The sequence below is a fragment of the Desmodus rotundus genome, chromosome 4 (genome assembly GCF_022682495.2).
Source record: "Desmodus rotundus isolate HL8 chromosome 4, HLdesRot8A.1, whole genome shotgun sequence".
In the NCBI taxonomy this organism is placed as follows: domain Eukaryota; kingdom Metazoa; phylum Chordata; class Mammalia; order Chiroptera; family Phyllostomidae; genus Desmodus; species Desmodus rotundus.
The window spans coordinates 37,807,263-37,822,676 of NC_071390.1; the positions used below are offsets into that span (position 1 = coordinate 37,807,263).

Sequence of the window (15,414 nt, forward strand, 5' to 3'; positions counted from 1 at the left end):
TCCCAGAGATGCCATTTAGGCCCGGGTAGTTATCAAGTGCTGAGGTGAAGGGGGAAATTGTAGTGCTTATGCTTTTCCTATCAATGTATCAGTCAGCCACACAGGACAAAAAGTAAAGCCAGGGCCAGCACACAGAAAATACTCAATGCTAGAGTTAATTGAAATGATGGGAGGAAAGTGTCACATATTTTGAAATTGAAAGCAAAAATGTTCTACTGGCAATAACATTCTCTGGGAATAATTTCTTAGTTATTTGGGTGAAAATATTATAGCTGCTTTGAGATGCAAAGGTCTATGAGGAAAACATGTTAGATACTTAAATAGTGTCTGGAAGGAAATGAGAGCCACAAATCTCCAAGAAGGGCTTGGTATTAGTTGCAGCAGAAACTGGAACAGTGAAATAACTCAAGTAAATTTTGGCAATCCTATATGAAGAAAACAAATCAAATGTAATTGTGATTGGGCCACTGGTACCAGAAAGAACATCATGCCTGTTATCACCCAAAAAGAAAAGCTACTAAAACCATCCATTGTGATATCAGATTTCAAATGATTCCAGTACATTTAGGGGTAAAAAGGTGGAACTGCTCTGATGTGTTATAACATTTTTCCCTGAAATAATCCAGGATGGCTGAGAACTAACCCTTATTGAACTCCTACCATGTGCTCCACATGCGTGATTTCATAGCATCTGCATAATCCCCTGGGTGGGGTGATACTGTCCCTATTTTACAGATTAGAAAAATGAGGTTGTGACATAGTTAATAAAAATCTGGAGCTCTACAGACAAAGTTAAAGAGTTCCTTACTTGATTAAAACAAATTGCTCAACAAAGCTTGGCAGGGATCAGAGTTATGGGGCTGTTAGGTTTTGAATAAGAGGAAAGGATTGTTCTGTATCAGTGCCAATGAAGATAAGTGAGGTTCTCTTGGTACCCAACATGTCTTTACATTGCCAGATCCTCTTGTCACCCACTGCTGGATGTACCTTAGGTTTCAGATGTGTTACATACTTGATGGTTGTAATTTTGGCTAAGTTGGAGGGTGTAGACGACTTGGCATTTTTCTGCCAGTATTATGTAATAGAATTGAGCCCTGGGCTGGCACTTGGAAGCCTGGGTTCCACTCCAGATGTGTCACTTATTGACTATGAGAGTGGGTAAGTTCTAACTCTTCTCTAGGTGGCAGTTATTCTTCATGTACATGAGGTTGGACTGAGTACCTTAAGAACTTTTCTGGATCCACGAGTCAACCCCCCATAACTCAACTGTTTAAGATAGAGACTTCCATCAAAATATATTAGAAATGACCCAAAGAGTTTATAAATTTGTTGAGGCAAGCCTCCTGTTATTATGGTTCAAATTACATTAAACTTAAAAAAAAAACATAAAAATAATTATGTAACTCCTATACTCTACCATCTGCAGGAAAAACCTGGAATAAAATGGTTTAAAGTGTTGTTTTTATTTCTAGGTATTCCTTTAAAATGACCATATATACAAGTTCTTAGATCTGGGTGAAAACTCAAGTTCTACCTCCTATTAGCTCTTTGACTTAACATATCTGAGTTCCCCAGTTTGCTTCTGTAAAATTGAAATCGGTAATGAACATCAGCTGCCATGTAGTGAAAGTGTCTGGCTTCTAGTAGCACAAGTGCTGGTTTTTGATTTTCCAGTGGTAGTTAGGAGTTGGAACTATGGTTGGGTATCAGTTCAAGGGAAATTTCTCCAGAGAGGTGGAACCTGAGATGGTAACCTCATTAGAACTGGGAGCTTGTCAGGAACAGTGTCTGTGCAGTAAGTACACTCAGATGCCGAAGGGGGAAATGTAATTGCTTCTTCCAGACATAATGGCATCTCTCTTTCTTTTCAAACACTTCTTAACTCGCCCTTCGTGGGTAAAACCTTGCCAAAGCACCGGAAGCCCAGAGTTTCCTTGGACGTTTGGAAAGAGTGGCTGTCATACCCACATTTCACTGCAGTGCCTGCCTTGCCCGTTGCCCAATTTCTGCCCTATGTGCACAGGAACAAAAGCTTCTAGGAAAAGGGGGTGGTGAGTCACTTTGCTTATATAATAAAAAGCCAAACAATTCTGATGATGACACTTAAATAACTAATCCACACACATGCCGTCCATTTGAGTGACTCCTTATGCCCCTCCCCTCGCCCTTTCTGGTACTCACACACGCTGCCACTTCCTGTCCCTTTCTACACTACTTTTTGTGACTTAGTTTTTCTTCTTTCTCTAAGCTTCCTTTTGGTGTTGTGAGGCTGGTCAAAGCTTGGGTGGAGAAAGAAAGAGGAGTGTAAGAACCAGATTCAGAGCACCTGAATTCTTTGAACCAGTCCTATTACATGAAGCCCACGTGATACTAATGAGATTGAACTGCCCATTTTCTAAAATGAAGATGAACAGAAAGATTAAAAAAAAATTCTTCTGTTTTATACAGGTAAATTTCCTGAGCAAAAACATAGTAAAATTTCAAATATTTCCAGTCATGTTTTGAGATGAGTTAAGCATATAAACTAAAACTTTCTGAAGTTCAAAAAAAAAAAGAACATTGATTGCTAATTAAGTTAGCATTAAAGTTATCACACAAAGTCTAAGATCTCTTTTGGTGCTAGCACTATACGATTCAGAGTATAATTTTACTCTTTAAGTCATTATAGGTTTATAGTGGTTATACTGATATATTTATGATCAACTATCAGTAGATGCTGAGGTCCCAACCTGTAATGGGATCTTCCCAGGATAACGGCGCTGTTTTGTAATAATACACTCTATAACAACTTCCCAGTATAGTGCTATTTTGTAATGATAAGCTATATAACAACTTTTACAGGAAAAAGGTGTTATAGGGTAGCTTATAACCGCCCCTTAAATGCTTAAAAGTATATCTTAACTAATTAAGCTTTTAGGGCTATTAGGCTGAGTTGATAGTATCAGTACATTAAAAAAAAGATGACATATTAAGGTTTTCTTTAGTAATTTTTCCCATTTTTTTACTAGTCCTTTATATAATACTCCCTAAGAAAGATAAATAACTGTTACAAATTATTCTATAAAAAGTAGGGAAAAGGAAGAAGAGAAGACTACCAACCTAGGCAAAAACCGAAAATGCCTTATTTAATTTTTTAAATATTGACCATTTTCAGGACTTTGGTTGGGATTTATCTATTATGTATCCAAATCTATTACATGGCACATTTCAGACAAATTGAGGTTCCAAAAAGAACACAGTACTTTTAAGCAACATGCCAAATTGTAATGCTTTCTCAAAGATGCTATGCAGATTCAAACAGCTCACAATTTTGTTACAATGTTTTTGAAGCAATAACACCTTTGAGTTTGAGATGCTGTACTGTAATTTAGTGGTTCTAGATGACTGCAAAATCTCTCCATTTGGTTGAAATTCTACATTCTGTCTTTTCCTAAACTCTCACCCATTTATCATCTATCCAGACAAAAAATGTACTGGAATATTTTTTCCAATGACAAAGTAATTCCACAGAGTGGAAAATGCTGAACTTGTCATAAATGTACCACTGACTTCCCATTCAGCCTTTTGATATATATGATCTTGATTTATTCTCTAATTTGTTCATACATGAATGTTTGCAATCTTGCCTTTTAAATCTATTTGTAAGATCCCTTAAGATCAAAGATCTCATGACAAAAACACTCTTCAATCTTTGTCAGTCCCATGCCAGAAAGTAGACATGAATACTTATTATTTCACTGTTTTACTTTAGAAAATGACATTTACTTATTTATTCTTTGTGAAAACAGTTATGATATAAACTCTAATTACCAAGATACATTAGGTAAGTCACTTAACCTTTCTTGGCCCCAGTTTCCCTATTGGAGAAGAACTTTTCAACTAGAGACTCCGGGTTTTAGAGTACGATAGAACTTAAAAAAAAAATTCTATTTCTTCCACTTTCTAGAACTAGGAACTGAACATATTTTCTAACATCTTTGAACTGGAAGTTCGTCATCTGTTGTTTGGGAATCAAGATAATAATCTCACATCAAAGGAATTTTTTTAGATGCAGAATGAGGACATAAATGTAAAGAATGCAGCGAATTACCTGAACTTTGATTCATGCTCAAAAATGTCAACTATTATCACATCAAGTTTCTTCTAGCTCTAGAGTGTTAAGATTAGGATGGAAGTAAAACCTCAATTATCAAGCACCCAGATCTCTGGTCTTTTAAGCTATTCAGCCGTCTTGCCCCCCAAAAATAGTCTTATAAAGAACAAACTGACTTAAGGTCCATTTCAGTACCATTTTACTCACAGAGTAAATAGAATAATTCAATAATCATTGAACTTATGATGTTCATAAATTATTCTATTAAAATATGACAAAGACAAATTGTTGTAAGACGAGTTGACTAAGAAACCTGTTCGAAAATGCACGCTCAGAATTAGTGACAAGATTTAACCTGTGGTCACGGGTTTGTACAAAGACACTAACCTGGCTTGCTGGAAGGGAACAACAGAACACTCCGCTCACAGCCGGACTTACCTACATGAGAGAGAGAAATACTTTATAAATCGTACTGCTTGCCAGGAACACACCGGGAGCCACGAACATTTTCAGCATACCTTGTTTTCATCCCCTCCCCCACAGGGTAGAATCTGCTTTACTTTTGTTAGGTGCCAATGTTGGAGTAGCATTTCTTTGGGTCAAATACATCCTGAAATAGCCAGGTTAAAACATTTGGTAGCATTTGTGAAAATATATTTCTGTCACATTTAGGGATATTACAAAAAAAGCATTTGGCCACAAACCCAAGGATAGGAATGAGGAAAACCTAATAGGCATTTTATAATATAGAAGTCATAGAAGCGGACAAGCTATTTCTCCAAAATAACATTTTTAGACAATATTATCACAAGCTAAAGTCCAAATGATTCTGTTTTTTTTCTATTAAATTATATTTGAATAGTCAATAAGTGGTGCAATTGAGCCAATGACATCAAACTCCCTGTGTTTCTATTTCTACCCCTTGGTGACACACAGCCTTTTGTACTTGAAATTTACACTACCTTCAAAACTTTGGGAAGTAACAATTGATGGGCCAGTTTAGAAGAATACTGACCATGATTTTATTGCTTCATGATTATTTCAGTCCTCCAGATTGGAATTAACTGGTTAAACCCCTTTCCCACTAACATATCCAAGTATGAACCGGGAACCTTAGAGGAAACCCTGTTTAATTGAAAAGTTTACTGCCCACTCTACCTGCAGAGCAGGGTGCAGGCGTTATTTACACTGACAAGAACTCGTGTTTATTTTCTAGCAAACAGAGACTCTCTTAGGCATTTACGAAGTTATTGGAAATGAAATATAATTCCAAATTTCTAAAGAGTGTTTGTAAACCAACTTAGTGTATGTTTGGAAAAGCCCAGAGCTTGCCTGAGATCGAACAAACACAGACTATTGGCTATGTAAATCTGCGGGTAGAGAGGGTATACAAGGGTGAAAACTACTGATAATAGTATTTTTGCAGTTTAGAGAGGATACATAGTTCAGTGTAGAATATGCAGCACAGCCTGGTTGGGGGTGGGAGAGCCCCAAACTAGAGAAACCTCAAGTTGAGCATCTGGCTGGGGTCCAACAGAGCTGAATGAACTGCGCAGGTTGGGGGAAGTTCAAAGTCAAGCAGACTCTTTTGGTCTTCCTAGATCTTCCTAGGAAGGTCTGGGTGCCTTTGTGTATATTATCAACCTTCATGCATTTTTTCCCCCCAGCAAATGTGTACAGTCAGCTCGAAAGGCACAGCTTGTGTGCTGACGTGCAAAGCCAAGTCAAAACCCTGTGCTTGGCGCTTGCTTCTAACTTTCTGGCTTGTCCAAGTCTAAATATTGACATTGCTCCTCAGTTGAGATGTTTGATACTGCTGAGGATAGAAACGGCGCAGCTAACAGTAGGATCTAATGATATATTTTTACATAGTTGTGCCTTCCTCTCACTTCTTTTTTTGGAGAGGAGGTTGGATTCCCTTGTCTGCACACCCCCCCACCCCCATTGTTCCCCCAAAAGCTGAGCACGCAGAGACGAGGTAAGAGGTTTTGCAAGCCCCTCGTGGCAGCTCCTACTGTTGTCACAGCAACTCACAACAGACTCCACAGACATGGGGCCGGGGGTTGGGAGCTCCAAGCTGTGGGCTGACCAGTCAACTCACGGGGGCTGCAAGCGCCAAAGGGGCAAGCTTATCCCCCCCTTTCGGGACCTCCGGCTCCCTGCCACTATCCTTCCAAGGAAAAGAGCCCTCTTGTCGGCGCGGCACCCCCCCTCCCCGCCCCCCTGGCACAGCCAGCCTGCTAGGGGTGCCTGTTGTTCATTTCCTCAGCTCCAAGTTAGGGGTGCGGCTGTGCGGGCGCTCCTAGAAATCTCTCTTCTGTTTGCCTCCGGTGTGAGGGTTCCCGGCCTGTCGGAGAGGCGAGGGCGGCTCCTAAGGCAGCTCGGTCCCACAACTCTCTCGGGACGTTGCTTACCGCGTGGCGCGGCCCGGGGCCCCCACATGCCACCCGCTGAGGCCGGGACGGTGGGGGCTCCTCCGCGGCGGCTGCTCCGAGAAGTTTCAAACCGTAGCGCACTCACGACACAGAACCTACCCTGAAGCCGAGCGAGACGCAAGCTCTCTCCGCCTTCAAGGGCTGGGGGGGAGGGTAGGGGGGCTCCCGCCACTCAGCAGCAGCCACGACTGCGCGCGGTCGCGGGTGTGCGGGGCCCCTGCGCGCGGCGTGCCGCCCGCCGCCCAACTTTGCACAAAGGCAGCATGGCACTGCCTTGCCTGGCGGGCTCGCCCAGCGCCGCGCCCGCTCTTCCCTGTCCGGGGACGGAGGGGTCCGCTTCTTTCCACCCCCCAGCCCTCCTCTTCTCCTGCTGCCCACACCCCACTCCCAGGCCGGCCAGCTCCGCGGAATAGAGCTCCCGGCCCCGAGCTCAGCCGCGGTGGCGGCAGCCGCTCGCACTGTGACGTTAGCAGCCTTCACGGCTATTTATATCCACACGATTGGATTTCATTCATGAAACCAGGGCCTGGTGTGTCTGTGCGCTGGGGCGCTGGTAGCAAAGGTGCCTCAGCTTTACGCAGACGGGGGCCTGGGCTCAGGGGCGGATTGCCCGGGACAAACATGCGCAGAGCATGGAAGACCCCGGCCCTTGTTCCAAGCCTCTGGGAGGGGCAGGTAACTGCGGATTGTGTCCCTGTTCCCATCCCTAACGTCCCACCCATTCCCCATACAACTGCTGGCCCTTTGTCCCAGGCTCTTGAAAAGTAAGTTGGGCCACTAACCGGCTGGGCAGCATGGATTTCTTTCCCCTAGCAGCTGACCGGCCGCGGACTCCGAGGGAGGACATTGGCTTTTGTTTCAAAAACGAGCCCAGCTGCTGACTAAGGGCTGCGTTAGCCCAGCCTCCTCCTCCCCTGGGCGGCTGCACGTGCTGGCGGGCTCCCCCCTCTGGGTTACCTTCCTCGGTGACTTGGCTCTTGGGATCCCCGCAGAGGGCTTAAGGACGCACCGGCTGCCCCCGACCCGAGTAAGGAGGCGATTTACAACCTCCAACAGATGGCTGAGTGAGGAAGTGAAATCGACTTCTGTCTGCTCGTGGGTTGTCAGAATCCTTGCAAACCTGTGATAGTCCATCTTCTCCCTCTTCCAGGCTGACTGTGACCTTTGAGGACAAGACCAGGGGTATCTTTGCATGCTTCACACATTGTGCCTACAGAATGTCAGCTACCCTGTCAAGTTCTAAGGGGGTGAGGATGAATACAACCAAACTGTTCTCAAAGCCCTCAAGGAGCTTTGAGATGGCCTGCGACAAACACTCCCAGCCTGGAGAGCAATGGTATTGATATGCTCAGCTCCCTTAAGGAGTTTATTCATTTAATAAACCTTTATTGAGAAGGCTGCGTGTCAAGGACTGGGGATGCAACAGTGGGTCCTTAGATGGCGACAATGGGTCCTTAGTCCTCAAGGAGTTCTCAGGTAGTATGTTCTGAGGTATTGAGGTCTGGGAAAAAGGGAACCATATTTTATTGCAAGGGTGCAATATTTGCCATATCCCCCAAGAAAGAGCACAGGGGGGTAAATTCTAAAGGCAAACAATCCCCTCTGTCCCTCAGTTTCTTCCAGGAAACCATCTTCAGTTTTCAAGATGGAATACTTACTCTCCCTTCCCAGGCTCCCCAGGTGAGTTTTAGTCCATTGGGCATCCCTACCCTTCCCCGCTAGTTTATATTTCCTTCAGAGACAAAGGCTTGCCTGGTGCTCTCTGAATATCCCAGAGACTCCAGAATACAGTGAAATTCAATGTTTTTAAAAGGAAAGGTATTAAGGGCAACCTGCTTTGTTTAAGCCATCCTTATTGAACTATCTTTGGAAATGGAGTTATCAGTCTCTAATCTTTTCAAACTAACCCAGAGGCTAAGAAACAGGGTAGAAACTCAAAAGAAACGGGAATCACAGGTATTGAAGCCATCATATGTGGCAGGCAATGGGCTAGGAGGTTTAAAACATAGTTTCTCAATCATCACAACAATTGATGAGGTAGATGCTATTAATATCATAATCATTTTATAGATGAGGCAACTGAGGCACGCAGAAGTAGTTTTTCTGAGAATTTGACATTGGATCTGTACCCGGGTCAGTCTGTGCTAAGGCCTTATTTTATCACTAACCTGCTTTTTGACAACCTACGTTTCATGTTTCTTTAATTTCCTCAGTAATAAATTTTAAAAAGTTAAGTTGCATGCTTAAGCAAGGTAGGTGCTAGGTGCTAGAAAGACACCTATACAAGACTCCAGGTGGCAGGCAGCTATTCATAAGTTGCCTTCCACCCCCAGGGAGCACTGAGGCTCAGATAGGCCTTCCAAAGGATGCTTTTTTTTTTTAGGGGTAAAGAACAAATAGTCATCATGAAATCACCTAGTTGCATGTCTAAATCTGAGGGAAACTGACCAGAAAATCTTGCAGGAAAATTAATTGATGCAAACAGTAATTAAGATATAGGAGAAGAAAAGTCACTATTCTATAAAGTCCTTCCAGACTAGGGCAGAGATGTGAGAATTTGCCTTAATTATGCTACATAGCTCCCACATTTTACACATGAAACCCCGAACCCTAGAAAAGTTGGAGAAACTGCAGGAAGGAGACTCTATTTTGCCAACAGAAAAGGAGAAAAAAGGAACAATAGCAACTTGATCTTCAGAATCACTGTCATGAATTTATTCCTGTTCTTTTTATTGCCACGAAATAATCCACACTTGTATACTAAAATTGTTGTTTGCTAATACCATCAATGCTGTTTACTTTCAACAAATATAAAAATGGGTATTTAAACATAATTAAACCAACACTGTCTATTTAAACACTTTCAGGATTACACTCAACCAAAGTGGGCGTAAAAACTTTTGGCTAACTTTTACGGTAAATATTTACCAAAGTCATAGGATTAAAAAAACTCCCTCAATCAAGATAGAGAGCTGTTCCATTATCACAAAAGTACTTCATCATGCTACCTCTTTGCATTTGTATCCCCCCCCACCCCCACCACGAGCCATTCATCTGTTCTCTATCTCCAGAGTTTTGTCACTTTGAGATTGTTATATTAATGGGAGCATGCAGTATGTAATGTTTTGAGATTGATTTTTTTACTCAGCATAATGCCTTTGAAGTTCATCCAGAATGTTACATGTATCACTCCTTTTTTTATGAGTGATGACTAAATTGCTATCATACCAGAGTATGTTCCTCCATTTATTCATTGAAGGCTGTTTGAGTGGTTTCCAGTATTTTACTATTACAAATAACACTTCTGTAAACATTTGTATACAGGTATTTGTGTGAGCATAAGTTTTTATTTCTTTGGGATGCATGCCCAAGAATGTAATTGCTGGGTCATAAGAAACTGTCAAACTATGTTTCAGAGTGGCTGTACCATTTTACGTTCCCACCAGTAAGGTAGGAGAGATTTAGTTTCTTCCCATTCTCACTGGCATTTGGTATTATGGCTATTTTTTTTAAACGTCAGTTGTTCAATAGTTTTATAGGGACATCTTATTGTGGTTTTAATTTGCATTATTCTAATAGCTAATAACGTTGAAAATCTTTTCACATGGCTTATTTGCCATCCATATCTCTTTGCTAAAACATCTGTTTATTGTCTTTGGCCTATTTTATAATTGAATTGTTTACTTATTTTATACTATTGAGTTTTGAGAGTGTTTAAAGAAGTATATTCTTGGACCATAAGACCAAACTGCAGATAAATACTACCTCAAGATAACTATTTTAAGTTCAATCACTATTGTTCGGCATTTCTACTGCCATCAGTTTTACAGAGAATATTCTCACGTAGTTATGTAAAGCATACTTAAGTACTTACACAAAAAAGATGGGATCTTTTCGCTATTATTTTGTAAACTTGTATCTCAGAGTAGGCAACCGACACTCAGGGGCCAGTTAACACGTGGCAACAGACCCGGGAGTGGAGTCCTGGCTTCTGCGCAGGCGCAGATGCAGACACCGCCTGCAGCTGCTAACGAGCCCCAACCCAGCTCCAGCGCAGCACAGGCCCGCGAGGAGGGCCGCGTAGTGCGGTCGGCCCTTTCCTCCTTCCCTGCGGGCCTTGGGTGTAAGCAGGGCACTTACTACCTTAGGTGGCAAGTTTCAGTTGTTGCAGAGAGTTTTTACTACCACTGTTTGAAGACGTGGAAGAGAATCGACTCATTCTTATGCCCCCTTTTAAGAATAGATGCGTGGTAGCAAGACACGAAAAAACAGCTATGGGAGAGGACGCCTGGAGCTAACACGGCGGCTTTCACAACAGCCCGCAACTCTGCGGTACTCTAAAGACAAGTGGCTGGTGACACAGTCGACACGCTGACTCGTTTGCGGGTTTTCTGGCTTTTCAAGAAACACGTCTGCTCTCCAGAGCAGAGTAGGCCTCTGGACCCTAGCCTTAAGCAGCGGTTTAGTGCGGACCTCCTTGTACAGATCGTCTTGCTTTCCAGCTTCCCAGAACTGGGGCTCTGGCTCCCACCGCCAGGCCGCGGAGAGCGTGGCCCCGAAAGGCCGGCTGCGGCTCCAGCTAATGACAGAAAGGTAAGACTGACCCTGTCCTGGGGCCCTTCATTATGCTAAATAGTAAAGGTCAAGAAGAAAATGACCTGAGCCTCCAGGGACCTCTGTTTCTCCTGAACTGCTTTCTTGTATTCGGGAACTGTAGCATTTCTGCCAGAGTAGGTGCTTCTCGCAGCTGTCAGACTACTGTGTGGCCAGGCGATGCTCTGGCACTGCGTGCGGGGCCCTGCCCCAGCTTTCCTGTGGCTGAAAGCAACAACACGGAAAACCTACCACCATGATTCTCTTCTGTTCCTTAGTGTTCCAAACACAGGGGGGCTTTGCATGAGTCTGTGCTAATAGGTCTTTTACTGGGGAAAGTGTGAAAACCCTTCAGCCCAAGGGGCTTACCCTTGTGGGGTTTTGATTACTTGGGAATTTACCTCAGGTGTTACTCAAGACAGCTCTTGAGAACTTTGAACCTCCTATTTTCTGTCTACTGTTCTGAGTTATTTTTGGCTGAGGGGATCAACTGAAAGAGATGTTCTCAGCCTAAGAACTCTATGTGGAAATGAACTTCCAGTCTTGGGTGTTTAGTCCAGTTACCAGTCAGTCCTGATGTAGTTTCCACTAGAACCTCTTTATTTAAAGCTTTAAAAAATATTTAAAGGAATTTATCTTCAAATACATTTAAAAGTGCTTATATGTGTTTATAAATGAATACACGGATACTCAAGCTCATTTGATGGATCCAATGCTGAAATTTCCTTAATTATCCATTTAAAGATAGAAGCATTAAATACTGTGTGCTCTTCAGTTGTCAGTTCTGTGACGGCAAAAATGCTTTTCATTTACATTGGAGTTCCTGTTTTACTGGGCACCAGTGGATAGAGTCTATGAGCTGGAAATCAGCAAAAAGGTATCCTTTTCTTACAGCATGTTAAATGTATTTGTGCAAGTTTGCATAAAATCCTTTCCGTATGGATCCATTCATTAGGTTTTCTGTTGGGCATGGGGCAAGTTTGATAACAACGTGATTACGCAAACTCCACAATTCTAATTACATTCTTCTTCCTGTGAAAATCTCCCTTACCGAGATGGTGGTGTCCACTGGTCGAGCTCAGCACGTGTAAGAGGGTAGCAAACAGCTTTCAGGGTCATCTGTCTGGCTTTGTTTACCATGGCATTACTAAGTGGAAAACATGTATGTCACACCTCCAGAAAGAAGAAAAACAGTCTAATGCACAATGTGTATCTTTGATTTTTTTTTAGAGTAAAAATATGATTCTCTACTGGAAAAAATCTGCATGTGAAAGAGATATTTGTTTCAGGAATAAGCTACATTCCTAATATTTGCAAAAGGTGTTAATGCTAGATTTCAACTTTACCTAATTAAAAATAAATGAAAAGATTTATGAGCTATAGCATGTTTAAGACGATCTTGCCTGACCAACTGTTTCATACAAAAAATACAAAACTGTGTTTCTCTTCATTAAAAACTGAAAAAAAAAAATCCCCAAACACACATTAAGGGAGCACAGGGTAGTCGAAAGCACAGAAAATGGAGATTGTACTGTTTTGGCTATCCCATTAACCAGCCTTGTAGGTCTGTGCTACTTCTTTAATCTACAGCAACTCAAAGCTCCATATAGGAAATGAAGACAAGAATAATAACTTTCTGAAAAGTTGTTAAGCAGGCTAAATGAAATAATGCTTATGGAAGATGTCCTGTAAAATGTGAAGCTCTGTACACACTGGTAAATGTAAAAATGGACTCATAAATTATGAGGCCATTTAAAAATAATGTGCAGCACAAGGTATCATTTGATTTGGGAGTTCCAAAGATCAATCATATAGGAACTATATCATTTCCACAACTCATCCCCCAAATGCTGACTGTGAGCATTATACATAATAGCCGCCATCAAATTCTCTCTATAAAGTAGAAAGTATAGTATTTGAGATTTCTGCTCTGCCAATGACTTGCAGTTGCTTTTTCTTCCATCTATAGAAGTGAGCTAAACTACATGCAGAAACTACAAAAATATATAGACTGCGCACGCACAGATGTACCCAGAGCCCATTTCAGAAAAATAAGTCCATCTAGATTCATATCACATTGTTCCATTCACCAGACTTCTCTAGAATGCATCTTTATGACAGACTGGAGAGTTATTATCTGGAATATGTGAGATGGGGAAATGAAGTTTCCTCGAAGGTGACTTGCTCCATGTAAGCAGAGGGGAAACCAGAATTCTGCTTAACCCAGAATTCTAACCTTGGTCTTCTGATCATGTGGAAGTCAATATTCTGAAGTAAACTAGTGCAGAGCACACTAACTTATGTGCAGGTACCCCTTTAAAAGGAGACAATGTTTTTAGAAAACCAGTGACCTGGAAGGACACATCACCAGTCAGTCCCCAGAAAAAAGCTGAATTGCGATGCTTCTCCTGCCTGAATTGGCATCACTCCTGCTTTTGTAAAAGCACAGAGGACCTGACTCAGGAACATCAGACACAATGCACACAACTGCAGTCTCTCCCTAGCTCTGTAAATATTTATATTTACTTTAATATTTTATATGACCTCTAATTTGCCACTTGGTAAACTCCCCTTTGTGGACAAGTAGTTAACTGCATTGCAAGAAAGAGACATAAGCAGTAAGACACGTCAGATGGATATTGAAGGAGCATAATCCCTTAGCCTGTAAACATAAACCGATGACTCCTAGGGCCGGGCCCCAAGCCTCACTTGCCATCACAGAGCAGTCTTAGAGGAAAACGACGTTTTGGTGGGAGGCATGGAAGTGTCATTGTGTTTTCATCCCCACAGTGCCTCGAACAGCGAGAAAGCCCATGGTAGATGGTTTTTAATAATGGTAAATGATAAAGCTTTTATAAGACACCTTAGTTATAACTTCCTGTGGTCTATATACAGGTTATCTATGTGGCAATTTGAAGGGAAAACTATGATTCAGGTTTTTATTTGTTTACTGTAATCATTGCCAGCATTACTTAGATCATCCATGAAGACATTTGAGATTATGAAAATGTTTTGCAAAGAATAAAGTGTAATAAACAGGTAAGCTGCCTAGTGTGCATGAATGATAGTAATAAACATCTAGATCACCACCTGACTTTTTAATCTGTAATTGTACCGGTTAATATTTTAGCAAGTGCCCACATGTGTTGGGCAGGGTGCTAAAGCTTTCACACTCACATTAACTTCACAGTGACTCGATGAGGAAGGTACCATGGTCACTCCCACTTGATGGATGAGGAAACGGAGGGCCAGAAAGGTCAAGTCACTTGCCAGAGCTCAAATACCTATTTAAATATAACTCACCGTAAAGACGGAACTCCGCATAGGGGAAAAAACTACTTTCATATAATTAGCACTTCATGTCTACCATTCCTTAGTCATTCAGTGAAAGTAACACTGATTACAATACATATTGTATTGTTTTGATTACTCAATGTAATAAGCAGACTAATGGGCTAGAGCTCCTCTTAAATTCTGATGTCAAACTCAATTAAGCTACCTTAATACTTTATATTTCAGAAGCCTCAGGTAGGCTAACGGTCAAGTAGAGTTGAAGAGAGTTCATCTCCATGACATGACAACGTCAGGACTGGCAGGGTCCTTGACAAGCTGGCTGACACCTGAGGGTCATTTTTCTGTGAGTGATGTCACCTCACCACCACCATGTCACATAAAACTAAACATTTATGGAAAAATATACAAAGTAATCTCTAATTCATTCTTTGATAATTCCTTAGGAAATTAAATTATTGCTCCACTTCCTAATGAAACAAGTGGGATACTACACTGGTTTCACCTTGCGCCAGCAACGTCAGGTGGATGAGATGATATGGGAAGCTTATGCAGAAAGAACACAGCCCATCTTAACGGATGATGTGATTATGAAGTTTGATTTAGATACATGGGCAGTATGGGTAAGGCAGGGACTTAGGCTCCTAGTAAGTGTATCATTGCCAATTATTCAAGTAAAGAATACCTCTTAATGTTTAAATACCCGCATCTATCTAGAGAAGGAATAAGCTAGACACATAAGAACCCCTCAGTTCAAAAGAGATGCTTCTTTCTTATTAATTCTTGGCCAACCCAGAGTCCTTGTTGAAGACCCTGGGTCCCTCACTCCTTTGTCTAAGTTACATGACACCTGAAGGGACAATGGTGTTTGTGTGAAATGGTTACTAAGTGTGGCACTCACAGGGAACAAAAAGAAATACCTAAGTGACTTTTTTTCTTAGCAGTTTTCAGCACTCCAATCCTGACAATGTTTTTTTGAATAGTAAAGGTGATATGACATTT

At 41.7% G+C, this 15,414-nt stretch overlaps 1 protein-coding gene across 5 annotated transcripts in view; it reads right to left on the bottom strand.

Annotated features, from left to right (window-relative positions):
* The window catches only part of RHOBTB1 (Rho related BTB domain containing 1), a 99,308-nt gene that overhangs the window by 54,156 nt on the left and 29,738 nt on the right, over positions 1-15,414 (bottom strand). Inside the window, exons 1-2 of one of the 5 annotated variants that reach the window (XM_045196147.3) lie at positions 7,311-7,411; positions 4,481-4,531 (exon numbers count right to left, since the gene is read on the bottom strand). The gene's annotated coding sequence lies outside the window, so the exon portion shown is untranslated. Of the gene's footprint in view, positions 1-4,480; positions 4,532-6,507; positions 6,577-6,627; positions 6,995-7,310; positions 7,412-15,414 lie in introns of those variants that run through there. The other 4 variants (XM_045196146.3, XM_045196150.3, XM_053923247.2 and 1 more) reach the window with 4 other exon arrangements.